Here is a 25,649-nt window from a genome sequence, read left to right on the forward strand (position 1 = left end):
ATGAAAATATATGGTTGGAGAGGGACTCTATAAATGTAATGAATACACAATTGGCTTATAACAGATGCAACTAAAATTAAATTCAATATCTTGACCTGCTCTCCAAAGTGAAAGTTTCTAGTTCAGGCTGCAGACAGGGGTATAACCAGCTCATTAATCACATGAACCAGAACTATAAGCTGACACTTTTGGAGATGCTTCAAAGAGCAGTCCTGCACGGTTGGGGGGTCTGTGGGGAACCTGAAAGGGAAGGCAGAACTGACAGTTTAGAGTGAGCAATACTGCTGTCTTTTATGGTATCCACAGGTCAGCCAGGGCTGACTATTCTAAACTTCCAGGAAAAAATGGAAAGATTTTTGTAAGGAAGTAATGGGACCTATGGACTTGTATAAAAAGATTTGATACATTTTTATTCAGTTCCTATTAAGTAAAAGTCATTGTGTTTGTTGCTTGAAGGGAAAGGGAATCTTAATAATAGTAATAGTAACAATGACAATGATATGGAGCGATGACTACTCGCTAGTCATGGTGCTAAGCCTTCTATATACTCCATTTCAGGAATAAGAATCTTACAATTTCCCAGCAAGGTAGTTAGTAGTGTTCATTTTCCTCCTTTACAGATGTGGAAACTGAGGCCCAGTGAAATTAAGGGCATTACCCCAAATTACATAGACCTGTTCCTTACATTATAAATAAACACACAAATGGCTAATCTATAAGACATGACAAAAGCCATTAAAGGACAAAGTATTGTAGAAATAAAGAAGGCAGAATTGCTTCTGCTTGGGATCACCAGGGGAAAGGAACAGGGGTGAGGGAATGTGGTGTGTGCTTAGGAGACAAGGAGTAGCCTAGTTAACACAGCACTCTCTGATTAGAACTCATATTTGATAAGATGGTAAGACACATTGATCTGTACAGGAAGATTTCTAAAAAGAAGGACTTCTTTCTAAAGTATTTTCTGACTACAATTTCTCAAAAGTTTTTTTCTTTCTTTTTCTTTCTTTTTTTCCATTGGTGGGAATAGAGGGAAGAAGAGAAACGAAATACAAACTTATCTTGGAGGGGATACGAGGATCATGTAGGGGGAGCAATGTTAGGAGCAGAGAGTGTCCAGGGAGTCCCAGGGTGTGTACAATTTCTTTCATTTCCCAGAAAGGTGTACCCTTATCACACATATTTGACCCTTGTCCCATATATAATAGGGTTATCGGTATCAAAATAGGAACCCTAAAGTCTTGGTTACTCTGCTTTCTTCTTCAATTACTTCTGGAATTTTATTTATTTTTTTTAGAAATTTGTTTTAGGGGTCAGGCTTATGGTATAGAGTAGTAGCTAGAAAACTTTAATTGTAGTACAATTTGCCTTCCTTATCTTGAGAAAGTTTTATCATTTCTCTGTTTACATTTTCATATTAGCATGGTCAAATGCTCAAATGCTCAAAGAGCATTTCTTCTTCTGTTGAACATCCTGATCCTCTGGTGAAAATAAAATCTTGTGCTTTTCCAAAAATTTGCCATTCTTCTCCGTCTAGAACCACTGGTTTACAGAATCCAATGTACAGCACAACTAGTCAAGATGAATTCGTGTAGATTTAGTTTCTCTGTTTTTTAAGCTCTTATTTTAAATAGTGTTTTCCAAATGTAAGTCGTAATATATGAAATACATATTTTAAAAAATTCTGCATGGTCTTGCACCAGATATTCAGTATACTTTTCTGGAGAGTTTGCTAATCCACTCATCCTTATTGAGATATCTAAGGCTCCTTCAAGCTCTAAGATGCCATGATTATGATTCTATGATGCTGACACTTGCTTTGTCGACACTTAAAGCAGAGCTTTTCAACTTCAAACAATAGCATAAGTTGCTATAACAATTACACTTACATGAATCTTTAAGCAAATGTACATAACAGCTCTTTACAACTATTATCACACCGGACAGCCATAGCCAAAGCTTAGGAGGTTGTTAAAATTCTCTGCAAAAGCAAATTCTGATTCTAGAAGGAAAAAGTATTGCCTTTCTATCTACTTCTAAAATTAACTCATTTTTTTTTGGTATCTGTTAATTCCACAGCCAGCTATAAGCTCTAAGCATCTCCAATAACTTCCATCATTAGCTTCCATTCTGTCATGACTTCTATATCTCACCCTTCTGACCTTGGCCACTGAGGTCAGTCTTACTGATGTAATCAAGCATGCTTCTTTGTAGTTACATTCGTCACAGTGCTCATTAGAATTATCATCATTCCTACTGCACCTTAGGTCAACGGAATTAAATGTGCTTATGTGATTTGTTGTCATTTTAATTTTTCAGCCAGGATTTCCTCATCCAGAAGGACAATTTCATTTTATCTGATCAATAAATAACTAGCCAGTCAAATGACTCTGGAAAGACTGGTAGAAAATCATTTTTTGAGGCAAAACCTAGGTCTAGAGAGGTTTTTAGAAACCTGGAAAGTGGCATTTCACTGACCTGGAATCCATAGGTTCAAAATATATTGATGTCAAATTAGTCTTCCAATATAGTAAAGCAATAAGGATAAAATATACATGATTTATATTTATGTGTGTGTTGAATTTAATAAATTAGTTAGGAGTCAAGGTATTTTTGAAGAGAATTCAGTCTGTTCCACAGTGACTAATTCACTGACTCTCAGATATAGCCTAAAATATTTTTTTGCTGTAGCTTTTACTTCATTTTCTTCAAGATAAAGAATATACATAGACTGTGAAGTGGCAATGCAGTCCACTGTGACCTTCTCTACATTCCTCAACTTTTGCTCTTTCTATGGTCAGGGTTATGTACAAATAAATAAATCTACAATAGTTTAAGTATAGAAAATTTTTTTTGGCTAAACTCTGAAAACATAGCTTAAGTAGAGTTGAAAGCTTGGCATCTCATCATTTCTTTATATTATAAGGCTTACAAATGCCACCTTATAAAAGATATATTTGTTTATTTTCATGTTCAATCAAAAGTGTAGAGTTTCAGGTCTAGGAATGGATTACAGATCGTTTTCTCCTGGTTATTTTTGGATTTAAGTATATTGATCATTTTATCATTTTCTTGTTTTAAACTGCTTTAAACACAGCACAAATGTTATTCTCATCATGCCAGAAATGGGTTTGGAATTGATTTTGAGTTTCCATCAATTTTACTCTTTGCTCTCTGTGAGAAGTTTTTCACTTGCTTAAATTCAAAAGGATAGTTTTGTTCAAAAGATGTCAGAGTACAGCATTCAGAGATCCTTAGCTGGACAAGAAAACTGACATTTTCTTCTTTTCAACAAAAAAAAGTAATAAAATTACTGCATCTATTGCTATGGACTTTATTGAAATTAGGGAAGAATCATTCATATGAATGCAATTTCAGGGGCTTCCCCCCTCTTTCTCTTCATGTAAGTGTTTGACAAAAGCATGTATCTTCTGAGAAGCTGGCCTGATTGGTCCAGGTTGGCACTGTTTCAGTGTTTGGCCTACGGCGGCTGCTTAGGAATAATTTCGTCTCATCCTCTCTATTTTCCTGGACTGTATCGGACTCAGACACGTGGTATGCAAAGGAAATCCAAGTCCCTTAAAAATGCTATTTCTTTTGGTACTAAAGCCAAGCCCAGTTCTACTTTGGCCAAATGATCTTATCAAGATTTACAAGAGATATTCAGTAATATCTCCAATCTGGGAGAAGACATTCCACTAAGAAAGATCATTTACTACATACAGAATACATATATCTTCCCATCCGGTACCAGGGAAGGACATGATCAAACTTATCCTATTGTTACTGAGAATAATATAACACCAATGCAAATTTTACGCCACTATTCATTTCAATTAATTTAAACAGAAATAAACAAGTAGTTCTTTCCATATTAAAGCAGGTATACTGAAGATCTATTTCCAGTTATCACTGAAAATATTTTGGCTTCCATAAAGGAACCTTCCTAACACCGCTGCTTTGCCCTCCTCTGCTCTGTCACAATTCAGAATTTGTCACATTTCAGCCAGGTTCCCTAGACTAATTGGATGAAACAACTGCATTACAGTATTAAGATTCCTTTGCAGAATCAAATGAGAGGAGATCTGCACAGTTCATATAGCCTGGAAGATTTGTGACCAACACAGTCCAAATCCTATATGTTAGGACATCTTTCTACATTTACAGTAACAATCACTTTTATAAAAACTGTTACGATTTAACTTCACACTTAAGAACATCAACAAACATAGGGAGAAATTTAGATATATAACCTTCAGTTCCCACCCCATCCTTACTTCTCCCCTGTGCTGTTTCATGTTTCAGAGCGAAATGCTTACTCTTTTTTGAAGTCACGAAATCTCTTCTCTAGTATTCTAAGCCTTTGATTTTCCGTGTGTAGCATGACACACCTTGAAACAGAGAGCCCCACACACCAGAGTGGGACGTTAACTTAAATACAGACTTAGGGGGAAGAGCTCCATCTACTGAATCAGTTAGATCACAGTTTGTACCCTATAGTTATCCCATTCACTACTTTCAACCTCTTAAAGACTCTGAGGATAACTGAAAAGTTACAGACCCCCAAACAGCTTTGAGTCTGATGCCATTTTGAATACTTTCCAGTTACCCCGAGTCTCTTTCCTTCGCCCTTCCCAATCTCCAAAGCTTTCCATGTTTCAACATAAAAGAAAAATGGGATGCTCTGCTGTATAAATCATACCCGGAAAAAGGTAGAAAACCATTGGTAATAGAAAGAAAAGCCCCAGATAGCTGACGGGAAAGCAACAGAAAAATTCACTCTACCTGACCCATTGGCAGCCCAGGTAAGAAGCAAAGGGAAGAGTAGCCTACTTATTCCTTTTGCCTTGCATCATCGCTGGGGAAGTCTGCAGCCACCCAGGATCAGCTCTTCTGGGCTCTCCCCAGTTGCACAGTGTTGTTGTGGCATTGGGAATTTGCTGTGGCTTCGTAAGATTATGGGGATATGCTTCAGCAAGCCAAAAAAGTCACAAACAAAATTCAGGAGAGAAAAAAAAAGTACAAAAACAGCTGATCTGACTGGGGAAGGCACTTGGCATTTTCCTACATATGCCACAATTTTCTTTGGTATTTCCTGGTTCTATGATCAGAAAATTTATTATACCGTGTTTATCATTGTTGTTTTTTCAGGGTTGTTGGTGGCGAAGGGTGGTACAGTGACAGCAAACAGAGTGGGGAGCAGCAAGGTAAAGATTACTTCTACTTGTTTGAAAGCTTTCCAGGGTATCATGAGGTTAACAAAGTTCCTTCTTCAGAATACTGAAGACATACAGAAATCATATATAAGAAAAAAGAGCCATAGTCTTGTTAGATTGAGAAAGTAAAAAAGAAAAAATTTTTTAATATGGAACAAAGCAAATCGTATCTGAATAAACCCAAATGTTAATATAGCTGCATAAGATTCAAGGGTATGTAAGAGATAAAAATACTTTATATAAGTTAAGCTAAATTATTAGAATACAAAAAGACAGTAATAAGTATATACACAGATTAAATAATCAGAAGGAAGCAACAGTTAGTTGGATTTCTAAATTACAGAAAAATACTAAAATGTAATAATAAAAGTTTGGATGAATGCTAATCCTCTTTTATGCAAAAATAGAATTAATATAAATGTAAAGTGAAGCTGTGTGTGTGTGTGTGTATGTGTATTTGCACAAAGGATTACTGACTGACATTGAAAGATGCTATGTTACATAGAAATGAAAACTTTGAATTATTTTAAATTGGGCATTTAAAGTATCAAATTAACCTGGCAGGTTTTTTTTCTTTTTAAAAAATATATTTAATTTTCAAGTTCTGTTTTAAATCATGGAAAGAAAAATATATAAAAGCACTTCATAGATGCACAATATGTATTTTGTAAAAAATTTCATTTGCATTTCTTAGAATATTTAGTTCTCAAAAAACGGCTAATTGGCTTTTCTTCAAGCTTCTGCAAGACACAAGACAAGTTCAGTTCTGAATCAAGAAAAACTATGAGAAATTTCACCTCAAAATGAAATTTATTTGGATAGTTATAAAGGCCTGAAAAATGAGATTATCTCCACCATAACTATAACAAACAGCTAATGAATAAATAAATTCTGAAAAGAATCAATAAGAATTGCAAAGTCTGAAAGGGTCATCGCAGACTTGAAAAAGGTAAGCAAGTGAGGAAACATCAAACGGAGTTAATGGATATAGAACATTCTGAAAAATGGAAAGTGTTAACAATCACCGACAGGAAAGAATATACTTCCACAGGGATGACAACAAGAAAATGAAACAAAAAACACAAAACAACTGGAAATATATATTTCCTGGAGCAAAGTATGACTACTGATTCAGCAAGAAGAGAACCTACTTCTTTGTCACTCCCTTTGGAAGCCCTGTTTAAAAAAAAAAAAAAAGGTTGCACAAAAGATACATGTGTTCTTTTTCTGGTATTATTACAGGCCCACCTAGATTTAGATTTAGCTTTAGATTCCAGATGAGATCAGACATGTTCAGACTAGCACATCCTTGTTCTGTAAGCACAGAGCTGCTATCATCTCACTGGCAAATTCTCGGATCCCCAAATTTATGCACAATAGATGCTCTTAAAAATTTTCTACTTCAGTCAAATACCGCACTGAGTTCAATTTTTTATTATTTCACTCTGCTAGTATTAAGCTGAAAAGTTAAGGCAGGCGACTCCCATAAGAAAGGAAAGTTGAATAGTACTTACCCTAAGTATAATGTGCAAGCCTTAAAGGGGGAATCTACTTCTGCTCTAGGGTTTTTAGAAAGGAATCCAGGTCTAAACTCAGCTCTTGCCCTTTTCCCTTCTGGAAAACTGAGTAGAGTCACAGAAGGTGGCTCTGAGAAAGATCTTACAAATCAACAGCCTTACCTGTGGCCATTCAGAAGACTGCACTTTGGTGTGTGTTTAAAACTATGAATAAAGTCAGATACAGCGCATGCTCAGCAGACAATTTAAAAACATTTATAACATTGTTGTTTCAAAAACAAATTTCCTCAAACAAAGCAAAACTCACATTTCTGATCCATGCCAAGTTTAACGTTCTGAGACAAAGCTGTTTTGGAGTTTTCCGCCGGGGAAAAAAAGGGCTTCTAAAATTTTTTGTTGAACGAAAAACAGTTCTCTCTTTCCTTTTGGGTACTCTTAAGGAGGTGGAATAAAATTTGCTCTAAGTTTCAACAAAATCCACCTCAGGCTAAGATAAGGCAGTAGAAATTGGAGATCTATAAGAAAAATAATTTTGGAAAGAGTAACAAGGAACTAAAAACTATGAATTTAAAGAATTTAATGGTCATCTGTACCTTCAAGCCAGTCGTGTTTGTTACTATACCAAAAAAAAAAATCTTGATACAAACAGGATATATCATGTATACATAAGTTATGCATTGATAAGAATAATGCACAGGCAACTCTTGCATATCTAGAGAAGTTATGTTTTACTTTTGCTAACTAAAATCTGAACTCCTGAAGACTGAAAAAGAAATATATCAAAAATACAGAAGAAACCCAGGAATAATGTCAGTATATTTCCTCTGTTTTTCATAGCAGGCATGGAGAAGAAGGCAATCACATATCTGTTAAATTTTGAGTTATACAAAATAAAAATTGGATCAAATACGGGTTTTAAAGTCCTAATTACTGCAGCAGGAATGCCTGTTCCCTCTGGCTGGGAATTTTTCCTCTTTCTCCTCCTGAGTGTTCCTAAGTATTCCATTTTATCATTTATCACCAAACCCTGCATGGCCCATAGATCTCCTAGACCTTATTTAAATTTCTCATGTAAGTCTCTGAATGACTTTCAGCCCCTGCTCTACTTTCCAGGGGTGCTCATCTGGCCTCAGAAAAGCTCCACAGACACATCGTTCAGTAATTCTGACACTTTCAAGCTCAGCAGAGGGTGTCAAAAAAAAAAAAAAACCGATTAAAAAAAAGTTTATTAAAGTGAAACTAGGAGTGCAGATTTGAAGAAGTTGCTTCTACTTTAATTTCCCTCTCAACTCAGCACAGGTGTTTCTTAACTTAAACTATTGTGCATGCTGATAAGGGGGAGGGTGAAATTAAGGTGAGGGAGTGGGCTAAACACCGATCAGGACCAGCAAGCATTTTGGATCTCTAGCCTCATGTGTTAATGGACATGTCTAAAAATGGACCCCCCAAAATGCCTAGAAGGAGGTTTCTTTTTGGCAAATGATTAAACCAGTATACCGAAATAATTAAAGCTTTGTCCTTAAAGAAAGCATCAGAACAGAACAGAAACAAAGATAAAAATTGCACACACATATGCATGTGCACACACACTCTCTCACACACAGATACACACAACTAGCGGGTGAAGGGAGAGGGAAATTAAATAAAAGAAAACAAACAGAGTCCTAACAGGCCATTCTCCGAAAAGGAATCTAAATAAAAAGTCATATGATATCTGATAGTGCAGGACACGTCGCCAAGAACTGGAGCGGATTGCCTACAGGAAGAAAGAGCCAGTGTATTCCAGCTCAAAGAGCTTTTCTTTCCTCCTCCTCTATTTTTTTTTCCCTTTTCTCCTCGACTGTGAATGTGTTACTCTCAGGTCAGATGCATGAAGAATCGCAGAATGACAGCTATCACCTTTCCCTACTCCTGGCGGCACGACTGGTTGATAGGAGCTGCCTGAGTTGGGATCGAGAGGGGCTGGTGCAGTTTTCACATGAGCCTCTTTAGGAGCCCCTCTGTCTCTTCCATAAACCCCTTTGGTCACATAAAAAACAGACACCCCCTAAAAAGTACAAGCAGAAAACAAAAATGCAAACACAACAGCCCATGGCAACAAAAGAGTTCAAGGCAGAAAAAAAAAATCAGAAACAAGTCAAAAGGGAAAAAGAAGAGGAAAAAAAAAAAGCTCTTGCTTTCAATATAAAACTTTTTTAAGACCGAGTTTCTTTTCTCTTATTTTGATGACTTTCTTTTTGAAGATCTTTTTCTCTTTTTCTCCTTAAGCACTCTTAAGAGCATTAAAAATCTCTACAGAAATACAGAAAAGTCTCAAGGTGAAACACTATAAGAAGTGAGTTACCCTAGAGAAATTTGGATTTGCCAAAAGTTCCCCTCATTCTAATGTCTTTCAGCGAGTTCAAGTGCAAACACTGGCCACCTAGCTCTTGTTTTTTTCTCTGATGGGTCATTACTGAGGCAACACATACACACTAAGGTTTTCCAAAAAGACTTCTTGTTATCAAGTTACTTCAAACATAAGGCGCTCACACCTCCCAGCCAGAAAGGCTTACTGACTAGATACCACTCTCTGCCCTGTTATGTATTACATCCCTGAGAAGCAGTTACATAAATGTACTCTAAAAATATGGAAAAATGTATATATCTATATTTTCCCTACAGTTTCCCACCCCAGGGACAGGAACAGATTATATTTTCAGTGGATGGAAAAAAAAAAGGAAAGGGAAGAGTTTCTGAATCTTGAAACAACTGTTGTAGCTGATTTCCACTTAGTAAAATAGTTATTTGTAGTTAGGTACTGCCTATAGTATATATTTAAGGATTTTTGTGGTGTTTGTGAATTTCCCCCTTGTTCAGTTTTGTATCTATTAGGTATCCTAAAGAGATTTTCAAATAGCAATCAAAATATAAATGCATTAGGAGGAAAACTTTTAGAAAGAGAACACTGAGTTTACAATTCAAGGATGTTAGTATAAAGATACAAATGTACAGCATATATAAAAGGTGGAATTGTTTACACGTTTTGCACAGACAGTTCACATGATTTCTTTCTTCTTTTGTTGGAGCATTAATTTGAAAATGATAAGCACTCTGGAATGTTTGCTACAAACAAATTCATGGTGAAAATACACATGCATAGGCAAAAAAATCAAATGGAGAACACGCAAAGCTACGTGGCAATCAGAATCGTAGAAAAATCTCTGTCTAGGCTATATTTCGCTTGAACTATAGTGGATCATGGATGGGGCAGTAATCTCTTTGGTTTTTTTTTTTCCATTTACATCATTAAATAGAAACAAAAATAAAATATAAATATCTGTTCCTTTAGTACCTTTTCTTAATAACTGACAAGTGACACAAGCGGTACCTTTTAAACGGATGCAAAAACTTGTGAGACCGAATTGGGAGACCCCCATTGGTATTTTGGGAACCCAAATCCCATAATTAACTTTTTACTCAAGTGGCAAAAGTAGAAGATGTTCTTGCCACTAAACTGATTATTTTGTGGAGTCTTGTTCTCTGCTCCACAGGATTTTAGGGACCCAGAATGGGTAAAAGAGATAGTAAGAGAGGATGTATCCTGAACAACTTTTATTGTGAGTAGAAAAAAATACCATGGAGTGAGCATAAGAACAGTCGGATTTAGAAAGATTAAAAGAAGAGAAAAGAGCAACATATCCAACTTAATTAGTCTTTTTCCTTTTAATTTTTTATGTATATATATATTGGGGTGATAGGGAGAAAAGATAACTGGATTTCTTTGGGAATGTCTTTGTGTCTTTACAGAGTAAATGTTCTGTTCCTGTCTCTCTCTTTTTAGGCGAAAAACTAATAAAAATAGAAAAACATATATCAGACATTAAGCTCACTCCCCCCCCCCCCCCCCCACCCCACCCCTTCCCTTTGTAAAGAACTCTTTGTTCTCTAGTGAAAATGCTGAAAAATCCCCGGGCAGCTACTCCCTGAAACAAGTGCAAAACACTTAGAGGCTTTTGGGCTGGCTGGGAGCCAGGAACCCTCCCGCTGTCTGGTTAGAAGAGGAAAAAAAGAAGAGAGAGGGAGAGGGAGAGAGGGGAAGAGAGATGGGGGGGCAGAGAGAGAGAGAGAGAGAGAGAGAGAGAGACAGGAGGAGAGAGAGAGGAAGAGAGAGAGGGGGAGAGACAGAGAGAGAGAGAAATTGGAGCTTCCTTTAATAGACATAGGAAGCAGCGTTTTTTTTTTTTTTCTTTTTTTCAAAACTGGCGGTCAAGCGTTAAGTAACTCCCGTCTAAATCCACCTGCTAGAAATGAACTTGGGTAACCCCCCAGGGGGGCACAAAGACAGAGAAGACAGTAACATACTCCATACTCTTTCCCACCCCCCGTTGTACTGCTTCCATTCTTTCTGCTCCCATACACAAATGCCCACAGATCTCACACCACCCCCTTACCCCCCAACAACAAACACAGCGAAATACATGCTCCCTCAGTCTCCTAAAAAAAAAAAAAAAAAAAAAAAAGGCTTTTCCATCTCCGTTGCGACACAGTGATAAGGGGTAGCGAACATCTCATACCTGGTGTGAATGCTAATCAGTCAGGAGTTCTCCTTTTCCCAAGACAGGGAACTGTTTCCTTCCAAATTTATTAGAACCTCCTCCACTGCCTCTTTGAAAAACCTTCTTTGTCACCCTCTCCCAAGTCCCGATACTTCTTTAAAAAAAAAATGGCTTCGGAGCTCCTTCTATTCTTGATATTGATTCTCTCTCTCTCCCCCCACCCCTCCTCCTCTCTCCTGTCTGTGTCTCTTCTGAGTGGTCTATTGATAAGTCCCTGGAGGCACTGGGTCAGCCTGCCCGTAGGAAACCAGACACAATGCACAAATCTCCGAGTGCCATTCTGCCATCAGCAAGCAGACCACGTTTAGGAGAGAGAGAGAGGAAAAAAAAAAAAAAAAAAACAGTAGAGCAAGAGACAGAGAGAGAGAGAGAGAGAGAGAGAGAGAGAGAGACCAGCCGAGGGAGGGAGAGACCGAGAAGGGGGGGAGAGAGAGAGGAGAGAGACGGAGAGAGAGAGACTCGGAAGGAGAGAGAGTGTGAGAAAAAGACTGATTGGAACAGGAGGGAGGGAGAGAGAGAAAGGGAGAGGGAGAGAGCGCGCGAGAGGGAGAGCGACACTGCCAGTCAGGTTAATCATCCCTACTTTAATTAGCTGTTCGGCTTAGACATAAAACAATTGAATTTGAATGATCTGTCAGCAGGCTCGGCTGAACCAAAGGGGAAAAGCGAATATTACAAAAAGACTGTTGGTGTGTTCTGATAAGCAATACTGCTCGTACTGACAAATCCTCAAAGGGGGAACTATTAAAACTTACAACTAAACAAAAAGTGCAAATATAAATGGCACTAGATAGAGGTCTTTTTTTAAAAATGGAGTTTCCTCCCCTAGTTTTATCAACGGTAGATATTTATATGCAGGTGCCAACATATTAGGGTCTGTGTGTAATGTGTGAAAGTTTATTAACGATGGTCTAGGAGTGTAGCAGACAGATGCTGCAGAGAACAAGACAGGTACAGTCGGATGCCTAGTCTAGATCTTGGAGGGAGATGGATGCTGGAAGAAGAGGCACTGTGGCAAGAGATCAGCACAGACAAAGTCAGTGGGCAGACAGGCAGACAGATTTTAGGCACGGCACGATCTCATCTAAAAAGGCAAAAGTTCTGATGCAATAATAGGTGCAAAACAATCCATCCATCCTCCTCTCCCGGGAGCACTCCAAGGTACAGTTAAAACAGATTAATCTTTGTGACAAACAGAGCTGGCAAGGCAGACTATGGCAGACACTGAAGGTGATTCGCAGACCAAAGAGTACCAGAGCCGGGAAAAGCCACAGAGATCAATCTCTCCAACGCCCTCATTTAGCAGATAAGGAAACTGAGGACTAGAGACTCAGGCTAATAAATCACAAGGGCAACAGCAGTGTCAACATCAGAACCCAGAGCTCCAGTGGCCCACCAGTGCTGTTTCTGTTTCCAGTAGACTAGCCAACTTCCAGCTTTCTTTACAAATTCTGGCCCAACAGGTACGGAAATCACTGTTGTCTCCAGAATAACCAGATACTTCCATCTATATAGTTAGTGACCACACCTCTAATTTTTAAAAACGTCTAAGTAGCTGAGTGGAAAAATAATCTTTTTTTTTGGGGGGGGGTTCATTTTGAATTCTAAGGATTTAAGTGCTTAATTCATTCTCAGAGAAAAGCAGAAAAATATAATATTGTACAGGCCCAGTCTCAGCAAGGTATAGCTGGTGCCACACTCCAAGCTGGTGAAGACCAGTGGATTGATTTACCTCTTCCGGAGTTTGCAATTCTCTTTGTGAATATCATCTGCTACACATCACCAGGCAAAAAGATGGGGTTCTTTCATACAGCTCATTTTTAAAATATAGGCACACTGTGTGTGAAAGTGGTTGTCTTTCAGCTTACAGTGTCATTTTCAGTCACGGATGAGATTTGTTACCTCCAAGATGTGCTATAGGCAACTTTTCCTATATATTTCAATTGAAATGAGTTACTAAATTAGAAAGGGGACACTGTATCATCTACCCACGTAATTGATGGTATGTTTTTAGGACACACATTATCATATTCAGTAAGAATCTCCCTCTTACAGCAGATAATAGAAGGTTAAAAATTTTTTTAAGGGGGAAGAGGTGCTTATGAAGGTAACAGTGCCATCAGATGTTATTGGAGAGATTAAATCTCTTGACCTAAAACAAGAATGGTGGTGTACATAAAAGCAAAAACTCTCAGTCATGCTTCAGCAACAACATTGCTACTTAGGGTGAAAAAAGAAAACTGAAAGAAATGTCAGGCACCTAGGAGCCCACTCGAAGGCAAGTAATCTGAGAGAAGTCATGGCCAGAGTAACTTAGTTTATTTGCAAGCCAACCTCTTTAACAATGGCTGCTGTGGCATGTCTAAAACACACTGTCCATCGTCAATCGATTTAGGGGGAAGAGGAATCAGTGATTTTGACACCAGCAGGGCCTCCTGCAGGTATGTCTCAAAGCACCTGATAGGCAAGTACCCAGGGAAGACAGTGCAGTCCTTAGTGAATGTGTTCTGGGTGATCTGTGTGAAAGGGGAATGAGCTTTAGCCTCAAATGGACCATTATAATAGTGCAAAAGTCACAGCTGCTTTCAGAGGCTCAGTTTCCCTACCTGTATAAGGTGGTGATATCCATCTCATAAAGTTATTTTGAGGATGACATGAGTTAACACAGATAGAATTTGTGGTCATTAATTACATGGTAGTTTTTATTGAGGTAGGCAGACAATGAGGGTGTGAATAAACAAAACTGAATACTATAGATGTGTTATGATCAAAGCATGCAAGTTCAAGACACATAGTACATCAAGGATCTAATACACAGATTTCTATTCAAAAGAGTAAAGTTTAGGGCCCTAAGTTCTGGAATCTAAACTTAAAGGATTATCTGAGGGGTATTTGATCTCCTTGTCTGCAGACTTTGGCATATTTCCTGGTTAATAGCAATAACAACAACAACAATAATATTCAATATATCACTGTGCACTTGATTTGTGATAAGCACTCTGTTAAGTACTTATTTTCATCAAACTTTAGTGCCACAACAACCCTGTGAATTAGGTACTACCAATCCTCACTTCATAGAAAAGAAAAGTGCGGCATAAAAGAGTTAGGTGACTTGCTCAAGAGCACACAGCTAGCAAGTGTGGAGTTGGAGATGAAACCCAGGCAATCTGACTTTAAAGCCTGCATCCTCAGCCATGATGCTGGGCTGGCACATGGAAGGTATTCAGTAAATATATGTGTTGAATAAATGAACAGATGCATAAAATACCAGTGTATTGATTTCATTAGGAAATAAGTGAAAATCTATGCACAACCTCTTGAGTAAATCTTGCGCTTGGATTGTACAACCTGTACCTCCTCTGCAGCTTGCTTCGGGTGGCAGCCCTTCTTCAGAAGCCAGGGTCAGCCATGTCCCTGGATGGTGTTGAAAACAGATGACGTGAACATTGCTGGCTATGACCACCCAGGGCATTTAAATATCTGACGGCATTTTCAGCACTTTGAGGGTAGTGTTAGCACACGGGTTATTAATTGGCTTAATTCCAGTTTGGATAATTACATCGTGTCTCTTTAATTTTTCCCTGACTATGCCATTCTTCACTTCCTGTCACAAATGTGCTCTTTAAAAAAGCATAGGAACACACACAAACATATAGTTATATTTAAGGTTTGTATAATCACCTAGGGTGTTCTTTTTTCTAAATGATTAATATATAGTAGCCATGTAATGAATGAATGGGCAAAAGAATTAAAGTTCTTGCAAAATACAGATAACTAGTTGAAGCTGAGATTTTCATTTGGCACTGAAATAAACAGATTTTTAAACCATTTCCTTGGTGACAGGATTCCAATCATTTTTTTTTTTTATCATGGGCAGATATTTCAAGAACTGATGACCTGCTCATGATAAGCTGATTTCCTTATCCTATGTAGCTTCCAGCATAAAACATAGCAATGAAAACTAATAATTTAAAGTAGAAAGTAAGACTAGGACCTAAATGACACCTAAATGACACAGTATACTGAACTCATAGGTTTTAGAACAGTCGTTAATCCAGTTATTAGATCCTGACTTATTTAGCAATGTTTTTTTTTCACCAAACATATTACTAGAATAATCTTCAAATTATAGAAGAAACAGAAAAGGCTTCCCAATTCAATAAGCTTTGAAAAGTTTGACAGTCATAAACAGACACCACCCATCTCCTTTACCCAAAGAATTCTTGGCCTTTGAAAAACTGGTTGTGTCTACATGATACCAAAAAAAAATCTTCTACAGGCATCCATTTAATCATGTGCACAAATAGTTAAATGCTTCCACTGCAGAGAAAGTTTTTTTAGTCCTTTTCAGTGTACATTTGTATGAACAAATCACCAAATATAAGGAACACAGAAAGTAAGAGAATAAAGGGTTAATTTATTTACTATGCATGAGAGTTTCTAGACCTTTGCTTCCTCAGCTTTTAGTTCAAAATTCCATGCATACTCTGCACATAATAATAAATGCCATAATTCAATGTATGCCATAATTTGATTTACTTTCAAGCACCTTTTCTGGTTCAGCTCTCAAAGCTTTCCTTCCTATAAACTTCCTCCAAATTATTCTTTGTGGTCCTCTGTAAATCATCATTTGAAACTGGTGTTTGTGGGATGACTCTAATACTGTAGAGAGATCTGTATCAAACTAGCTATGTTTCCTTTTGAGAATCAGTGGTCAACTTCCATGTTCTTATCGGAGAACAAGACAAATTAAAAAAAAAGAATAAAACCCAAGCCCTTTCCCACCTCTTCGATTCCTGTAATAATGGACAGCTGCCGTTTAGTGACTTCCTCTACTTTGCTACTCATGCCTTGAGACTGAGATCTTCAGGATGAAGTCTTTACTTGCCGTATTTAATGTATTGTCTGGTATCACAACTGGCCATGTTGTCAGATGATATCTCAGAGAAGCTAGAGGCAATTGTTAACACTTGTAGTTCTTCATATGTAATTGCAATTTATTTTCTGTGCCTCAAATTTCCAATATGTAACAGGAGTATACTTATTAGTGTAATCCTAGTGATTTGATGCTTAGACTAAAGCAGTATTATTGGATGGGATATTTAAGAATTAGTAAGGGAGAAACACTTGTACTAGAGATTTTTATAGAGTAAACACTTTTTTTTCAGTAAGAAGTCCTTGGATAACATATTCTAAATTTAGGTGAGTTTTTAAATTCAAAAGAAAAGTGGACAATATTTATACTGAATATTAGGGATAGTAAACAAACTCTTGGTTTTAAATTTAAAATGTCATCTAGAAACAGCCTGATTGGTTTTATAAAACCACAGGATCTTAGACCTAGGTGAGTATTTAGGAGATTCTCTGTTTTTTTTAGTTCACAGAGGAAAGCTAAGTGGCTTATTTTATCTGATAAGTACCAGAACCCAGTTTTGCCTGCTTCCTGCTCCCTGCCCTTCTCAGTCACACTGGGCAGGAGGGCTGTCACACCCTTGTCTTTCCTAGTCCTGGCCATGCTCCTTTTGTACATATCTTTTTTTTTTTTATTAAAGAGCCTGTTAAATTCTGGTGCTGAGAAAGGGAATCTACATTTCAACTGTAGTCTGATAGACATGCCACAACAGGAGTGTGGTAGGCCAAATAATGACCCTGAGAAAGCTATCCACGTTCTTACCCCAGAACCTACAAATGGTACCTTATATAGCAAAGCAGCCTTATGGATGTGAGCTAAATGTAATTACCAGTGTTCCTGTAAGACAGAGACGGGTAGGTCAGAGATAATAGTAAGAGATGTGATGACAGAAAGAAGAGGTTGGAGTTATTTGTGCAAGGGGTCATAAGCCAAGGAGTGCAGATGGCCTTCAGAAGCTAGAAAAGGTCAGGAAACGGATTCTTCCCTAGAGCTCCCTACCACCAGCTACCTCTATCTGGACATCATTTTAAAACACAGCTAAAATATTTCTTAGCTTTTTTTTTTTTTAAAAAAAGTAGATATATTACCTGTTGGTTCAAACTGAGCTTGTGATACAAGACTCCTTACCAGTCTTCAGAAAAATATTGACTAGAATAGGTCAAGAATGGATCTCTCCCTATTTCCTCTAAGAACTTCCTAAGCTCACATGGAGAAATCTATCTATCTTAATAGATATCTTGGTTAACAAATGAGTTGCCTATGGATCCAACTAATCACGTTTGCCTATGTCTAGTCTTATAACAAACAGTTCTTCATTGGTGGATTGGTACTCATTACCAAGTTAATCTACTACACTCAACAGTAGGTTCTAGTTAAAAGCAAACTGAAGGGTTTTGCTGTGTGATTTTTGAGTACCAGGAGACCTAAATTTTCTCTAAACAGTGAGGTGCTCCCTTGATAGCCTCACATCCCACATTTGTTTCACTTTTACCTTGTGGAGGTCAGAAAGGGAGAAAAGAAGCAGCATAAGGCAACATCATGCAAAACTAACTTCCTTTTTAGGACTGTCTTGCCTATATATATCATGGCCACTCAGATACATGCACAATCTGTAGGACAGTGCTCCTAAAAGACTGGTTCTTGGCAGCATCGGCATTACCTAGAAACTTAGAAAAATAAATTCTTGGATCCTACTCTAGACCTAGTGAACCAGATACTCAGAGGTGAATATCTGAGTGCCTGTGAATATATGAGTGCCTATGTTTTAAGAAGCCCTTTGAAAGTGAAAGTGAAACGTGCTCAATTGTGTCCGACTCTGCGATCTCATGGACTGTACAGTCTATGGAATTCTCTTGGCCAGAATACTGGAGTCAGTAGCTGTTCCCTTCTCCAGGGGATCTTTCCAACCCAGGGATCAAACCCAAGTCTCCTGCACTGAGGCAGATTCTTTACCAGCTTAGCCACCAGGGAAGCCCAAGAAGTCCTTTAGATAATTCTAAAGTCCAGTTAAGAACCATAGGACAAATCTGTGAGGTCTGGAAAATAGTGAAAAACCTGTTGGACTATGAGTGATATCACCTGTTCATCAGAGTGGATTTAATTGTGGTTCTGTCATGTGCCCACTATATGACCTTAGATCATGTTCTTGGTTTATCTCATCAAGTACAAAATGGGAATGACAATATTATTATTATTGCCCTCTCTATGCAAAAGGATAAACAGATCATGAATATGAAAGCACTATAAGCTTTATGTAAGTGTTAGTCCCTCAGTTGCATCTGACTGTGACCTCACGGACTGTAGCCCACCAGGCTCCTCTGCCCAGGGGATTCTTCAGACAAGAATACTGGAGTAGGTTCTTGTTCCCCTCTCCAGGGGTTCATGTCCCAGGGATACAACTGCAGCATTATTATTATGGAAGAAATATCTATTTGAACTGCAAGTGTCCTGGGACCACGGTGTGGGGGATACCCCCTTAATAATCACATTAACTAAGTAATATTAGTAAAAAAAATATTCAAGATGCTCAAATGTTAGGTCTAATTCTCCAAGCCAAAATGAAGCCTTTAAGTCTGTAGACTTTTAAAGAATGTGATAATGAGTGAAGAACCCACTGACATTTTTAACTTCTAGAACCAGGTGCTGAAACTTTTGATTCAAAAACTCCACCTTTCAGTTCATCAAGTAGCAAAATGTAGTGGCAATTTTGAACACTGTAGTGCTAATGAAAGCCTGTGGCTTGTGAGATTCAGGGTCACACTTCTTTATAAATTCCCAGCACCAGTCAGTTTTAGTAAAGTGGCCCATGATTGCTTTCATTTCCATACCATATTAACTAAGCAAGAAGCTCCAGGAAGCCAGCCCAAAGACAACTGACTATATTCTCAGATTTTTCAATGGAGAAGACATAAATCCTGTAGGTGGAAAGGGTTATCCAGATTGAGAGTTTTTCAGATATTGAAGTTCAAGCTCTTAAGGAGCCAAAAAAAAAAAAAAAAAATCTCTCTCAATGGGTTAGACATAATCATAATTTTACGGAAAATCATCAGGACTTTATCCAATCTCTTAGTAATGAAAATTCACAGTAATGGCCAATGCTCTATAAAGGTGGGGCACATATATGTTGTAAAAGATAGCTAACCATCAGTTTTCCTTCTTGCATGAAATCATAGCAAGTATGCCTTTTGGACCAAGGGCTCTTCCATCCTCTCATGATTAAAGTCTACGTGTCACATTTTGGCAACTCTTTGGTGTCTGGTGCCTTGCAGGATGGTTGTGGTGTGGAAAAGGGTTGCTTTTGGGTTGCTGCTTCCTCCAAACTAGTCACATCGTGTGCATAGGGGGAAGCAGCTGCACCTTGTAAGAGCTCTGTGTCCTTAAGCAAGTCATCTACCCTTTTAAGCTTCATAGATTTTTCAGTCGTAAAATGTGGATATGTGACTTAATAATCTCACAAGTTGTTGAGATCACAAGTTGACGAGCAAAAGGGATAATATATCCCAAATGCTTTGTAAGCTAAAGATCCCATTTGCTTGGCATTATTGATGTGATTATTTATACTTCAACAGAAGAGTAAAGGTATACATGGAAAGACCGTGTATGGTAGTCTGCATACTTTCAGACATTTAAGGTGTATATACCACCATGGTTTTCTCTTGAACTTACACTAATCTCTTTGTCAGGTTAGAGCTAAGGTGGTTACCAAGGATGTTACTTCCTTTAAGTCCCTACATGATCTTTGGTTTGATTATGATCAACTGATCATAGACATTGCTGCAAAATTTATCATGGCTCTGTTCTGGCCAATTCTACCCTGAACATATTCCCTAAGAACAAATTCAGTGTTATAAAACAGAAAAAGAAAAGAAAACATAGCATCAAAAGCTGGTATTGAGGAGTGAAAATATCTTCAAAGGTGAACCGGAGTCTCCTGCATTGCAGGTGGATTCTTTACCAGCTGAGCCACCATGGAAGCCCATTTCTTTTTTTTTTTGGAAGCCCATTTCTTATTTAATATCAAACATCTATTTAGAAATGTCTATCAAAAAAAAAAAAAAAGAAAGAAAGAAATGTCTATCATTTCAACAAGTATTCCTGAAGAAAAATCTGTGGTGAAGTTACTGAGTGCTCAACATTTAAAGGACAGAAACATATATTTTGCCAATTTATTGGCAAATTATTATTGCTTGGATTGCCTAACCTTTGTTTAAATTAACCTATGAGTCGAGTTCAGATGAAGTGGTCACGGGTTGTTGCCATTCAGTAGCTATAAAAATATATGGTAACAAATCAATCAGTCCTTCCAATGGAAGGGAAATTTACCTGGTATATTTTACTGTAAATAATGTAATTATGTAACAAATATATCTAAATACCTAAAATGGTTATTTAAACCTTTAATTTTTATATATAACCCCATCTTTTCTGTTGTACATCCTTAATTAGACTATATGCTTGTTGAGGATAAACCCTGACTTCTATGAATTTCCTATTGACTCCAGTACAGATGTTTATACATAGCATTTGCTTCCAAAATATCTGCTTTTTAATTGGATTCGCTTCTTATTGGCTTTTCGTGGGGGCAATTAAGCCACATAAAGTGCCCATAGATAAAGGCATAATTTTCACTGAGGTGAAAGTTGTGATTCTTAATTTTTTTTTTAAATTATGGATTAGGACATTTTTTTTCCCATGTGACACTTAACCTGACTAATTATAGAAGTGAATGAAAAAACATGATTCTCTTTTAAAAAGCTCACTTTACCTGAAATATTTTTAGGACTTCAGCTAAGATGTCAAGCAGAATCACTCTGCACAATGAAGGGGACGGTGAGTACATACTCCAGCTTACACTGCAGATATATTAAATCAAAGCAAGCTACCCACAAAGTTACAAAAACACAAACATGCACTCTCTCACAAACTCACATGTGCACATCCTTAAACTTAACTTAATGCAAAGAAGAGATATATTCTTTTGTTCTGGTGTAATACAAATGATGAAGACTAATAAATGAATAAGTAAAGCGCCGGGTAACCAAATCAATGCCTGCTCAATTCTGGTCAAGGAGGTGAAGTGAGGTTTTCCTTTGAGTCAGAGAATGTAGTGGATAAAAAGGACGTGAATAGCTGGGGGGATTTCCTGAGGCCATTGCAGACCAGCTCACATACTGTTAAGAGGATCGTTTCTTTATGAGACTTTTGGTTGCATTTGTAATGCTCGAGGTCCCCTAGAGCATTAAGTGCCACATCACAGCACTACAACTACAGGACTAAATGTGAGAAGGTACATTCCAAGCTTCTTTCTCTTTCAGATCCTAACATCCAGAAGTTTGTAGATATTTGCAAGACCGTTTTTCTTCCTTTGTTCCCCTCTGCCCCCGCCAAAAAAAATCCTTCCTAATAGGACTGCATAGAAAGGGCTTTCTGTTTTCAGTAAAAATCTAAATTCTTGTGCTTAAAAAAATGACCAATCATAAGACCTGTGAATTAGTACAGTTAATTATTTCCATAGATAGACCATACTTCATAAAAAACAACAACAACAAAAAAAACCTGGTCTGACTGGTAAGTTTGTTCTAGATTAAGGATTTAGCCACAGTTTGATAAGTATTTGTTGTCTATCAGGCTTGGTGCATATTAATTGATGCATACTTATCATTTCACTACTGCATTAAATTATTGATAATTTGAAATTATTAGCCAGTGCTGCCATCAGTTTTTTCTTTTTGAACAATGCCACCCATTTCTTTCCAGTTTGTTTCAAAACAAAAAGTCTAGAAACCAATTTGTCAAGAAAACAACTGTGAAGTTTAGAAAAAGGATAGGAATCACCAAAAGAAAGAGATCCAATTTTAAAATCAGTAGGGAGAACAAAAGCTCACTTAATCCTCAACGAAAATGTAAAAGTAGCCATTCTGGTTATGCTGATGAAGAAGCTGAGGCTTAGAGAGTTTAAGTAAATTCCTTAAGATGCAGAATTGACAGGTGGCAGTACTGTGTGTTGAAACTTTCAAGGTATTGCCAGTGGTAAAGAACTTGTCTGCAATGCAGGAGACATAAGAGACCTGGGTTTGATCCCTGGGTCAGGAAGATCCCCTGGAGAAGGAAATGGCAACCCACTCCAGCACTCTTGCCTGGAAAATCCCACTGACAGAGGAGCCTGGCAGGCTATAGGTAATGGGATCACAAAGAGTTGGACATGACTGAAGTGACTTAGCAGAGTACAGTGCTATGTGTCACACATTGATCTGTCTGACAATGCCTGTTCTATTTTCTTTTACATGCTTCATTCCCAGAAGGTCTCTGGCTATCCAGAAGTTTCTTTGGGATGTGACATCAGGTTCATGGGGTGACATAACAATTATAACAGCTATAATAATTGTTAAATGTATATGTATTAATATTACGTATCAAGTATATATATATATATATGCTTCATATACATATGGCTATATATACTATATATGCCATGTATATGAATACTTGATAGCCAACATGTAGCAATTACAGTATACCAAGTATTATTCTAAGTACTTTATTATTTAGTATTTATTATTTACTGTTTATTATTATTTACTTAGACTCATAACCTCTGTAAGGTAGAAAAGTGTTATCATCTAGATAACATTAGGTGAGATAACATCTAGATGAGAAAATAAAGCATACAATGAGAAAGTGGTATCACCCAAGCTCCTCTCCACTACCCTACCTCTCTCAGGTACATCTTCCTATTTGTTACTACCTTGAGAACAACTTGACCTCTGCCTATCTTTTCAAGACTTGCCCCCTCTTAGGAGACAATGAGTACATCTTAGAAGGTGGAGCAATTTAACTATTAACTAGTCAATAGTTTACTTGCTAGGGAACAAAAGGGATGCAATTTAGTGGAATATTCCCATTTGTAGAGAGAAAGTCTCCAAAGCAAGATATTATGGCTTGGAAAGTAAGGGAAACACTGATTAGGGGGCACTTTCTGGGTCTGTCAAATCCTAAAACACATACAACAACTGACCCATAAACTCAGTCTAATTCAACATATATTTAAGGAGCACCTGCTATGAGCAAAAGACTCTGCTCTAGAAAATAACTACATAAATGAGTAAGAAGCCATAAACATAATGTTTAGAATATGTGAGAAAATAAACACCACATAACTAAAATACAATGCAAAATAAGATCATTACCATAAAGGGTTGATAACATAATTCCATAGGTTCAGTGGCTTGAGAAATATCATTTGATGATGGACACTGGGAAAAAGTTATTCTAGGAAGGCAGTGTTTGAGACAGACTTTGGTATATGGGAGTAGTTTCAACTGTTAAGAGTTTAGGCTACTTTGACAAAATTCAATATCCATTTATGATAAATACTCTCCAGAAAACAGGAATAGAAGGAACATGCCTCAACATAATAAAAGCTATATATGACAAACCCACAGCAAGCATTATCCTCAATGGTGAAAATTTGAAAGCATTTCCCTTAAAGTCAGGAACAAGACAAGGGTGGCCACTCTCACCACTACTATTCAACATAGTTTTGGAAGTGTTGGCCATAGCAATCAGAGCAGAAAAAGAAATAAAAGGAATCCAGATAGGAAAAGAAGAAGTAAAACTCTCACTGTTTGCAGACGACATGATCCTCTACAGAGAAAACCCTAAAGACTCTACCAGAAAATTACTACAGCTAATCAATGAATACAGTAATGTTGCAGGATATAAAATTATCACACAGAAATCCCTTGCATTCCTATACACTAACAATGAGAAAACAGAAAGAGAAATTAAGGAAACAATACCATTCACCATCGCAACAAAAAGAATAAAATACTAGGAGTATATCTACCTAAAGAAATGAAAGACCTATACATAGAAAACTATAAAACACTGATAAAAAAATCAAAGAGGACACAAATAGATGGAGAAATATACCGTGTTCATGGATTCATAGAATCAATATTGTGAAAATGACTATACAACCCAAAGCAATCTATAGATTCAATGCAATCCCTATGAAGCTACCAACGGTATTTTTCACAGAACTAGAACAAATAATTTCACAATTTGTATGGAAATAAAAAAACCTCGAATAGCCAAAGCAGTCTTGAGAAAGAAGAATGGAACTGGAGGAATCAACCTGCCTGACTTCAGACTCTACTACAAAGCCACAGTCATCAAGAGAGTATGGTACTGGCACAAAGACAGAAATGTAGATCAATAGAACAGAATAGAAAGCCCAGAGATAAATCCACATACCTATGGACACCTTATCTTCGACAAAGGAGGCAAGGATATACAATGGAAAAAAGACAACCTCTTTAGCAAGTGGTGCTGGGAAAACTGGTTAACCACTTGTAAAAGAATGAAACTAGAACACTTTCTAACACCATACACAAAAATAAACTCAAAATGGATTAAAGATCTAAATGTAAGACAGAAACTATAAAACTAGAAGAGAACATAGGCAAAACACTCTCTGACATAAACCACAGCAGGATCCTCTATGACCCACATCCCAGAATATTGGAAATAAAAGCAAAAATAAACAAATGGGACCTAATGAAACTTAAAAGCTTTTGCACAACAAAGGAAACTATAAGCAAGGTGAAAAGACAGCCCTCAGATTGGGAGAAAATAATAGCAAACGAAGCAACAGACAAAGGATTAATCTCAAAAATATACAAGCAACTCCTCCAGCTCAATTCCAGAAAAATACATGACCCAATCAAAAAATGGGCCAAAGAACTAAACAGACATTTCTCCAAAGAAGACATACAGATGGCTAACAAACACATGAAAAGATGCTCAACATCACTCATTATCAGAGAAATGCAAATCAAAGCCACAATGAGGTACCATTACACGCCAGTCAGGATGGCTGCTATCCAAAAGTCTACAAGCAATAAATACTGGAGAGGGTGTGAAGAAAAGGAAACCCTCTTACACTGTTGGTGGGAATGCAAACTAGTACAGCCACTATGGAGAATAGTGTGGAGATTCCTTAAAAAAAGCTGGAAATAGAACTGCCATATGACCCAGCAATCCCACTTCTGGGCACACACACCAAGGAAACCAGATCTGAAAGAGACACGTGCACCCTGATGTTCATCGCAGCACTGTTTATAATTACCAGGACATGGAAGCAACCTAGATGCCCATCAGCAGACGAATGGATAAGGAAGCTGTGGTACATATACACAATGGAATATTACTCAGCTGTTAAAAAGAATTCATTTGAATCAGTTCTAATGAGATAGATGAAACTGGAGCCCATTATACAGAGTGAAGTAAGCCAGAAAGATAAAGACCAATACAGTATACTAATGCATATATATGGAATTTAAAAAGATGGTAATGATAACCCTATATGCAAAACAGAAAAAGAGACACAGATGTACAGAACAGACTT

At 37.4% G+C, this 25,649-nt stretch overlaps 1 protein-coding gene across 24 annotated transcripts in view; it reads right to left on the reverse strand.

Moving 5' to 3' along the window:
• ZBTB20 (zinc finger and BTB domain containing 20) overlaps positions 1 to 25,649 on the reverse strand; it is a 1,026,540-nt gene that overhangs the window by 303,975 nt on the left and 696,916 nt on the right. Inside the window, exon 1 of one of the 24 annotated variants that reach the window (XM_070465994.1) lies at positions 11,287 to 12,602. The exons of the other annotated variants lie outside the window; for them this stretch is intronic. The gene's annotated coding sequence lies outside the window, so the exon portion shown is untranslated. Of the gene's footprint in view, positions 1 to 11,286; positions 12,603 to 25,649 lie in introns of those variants that run through there. 24 annotated transcript variants of the gene reach the window in all.

The sequence above is a fragment of the Odocoileus virginianus genome, chromosome 4 (assembly GCF_023699985.2).
Source record: "Odocoileus virginianus isolate 20LAN1187 ecotype Illinois chromosome 4, Ovbor_1.2, whole genome shotgun sequence".
NCBI lineage: Eukaryota > Metazoa > Chordata > Mammalia > Artiodactyla > Cervidae > Odocoileus > Odocoileus virginianus.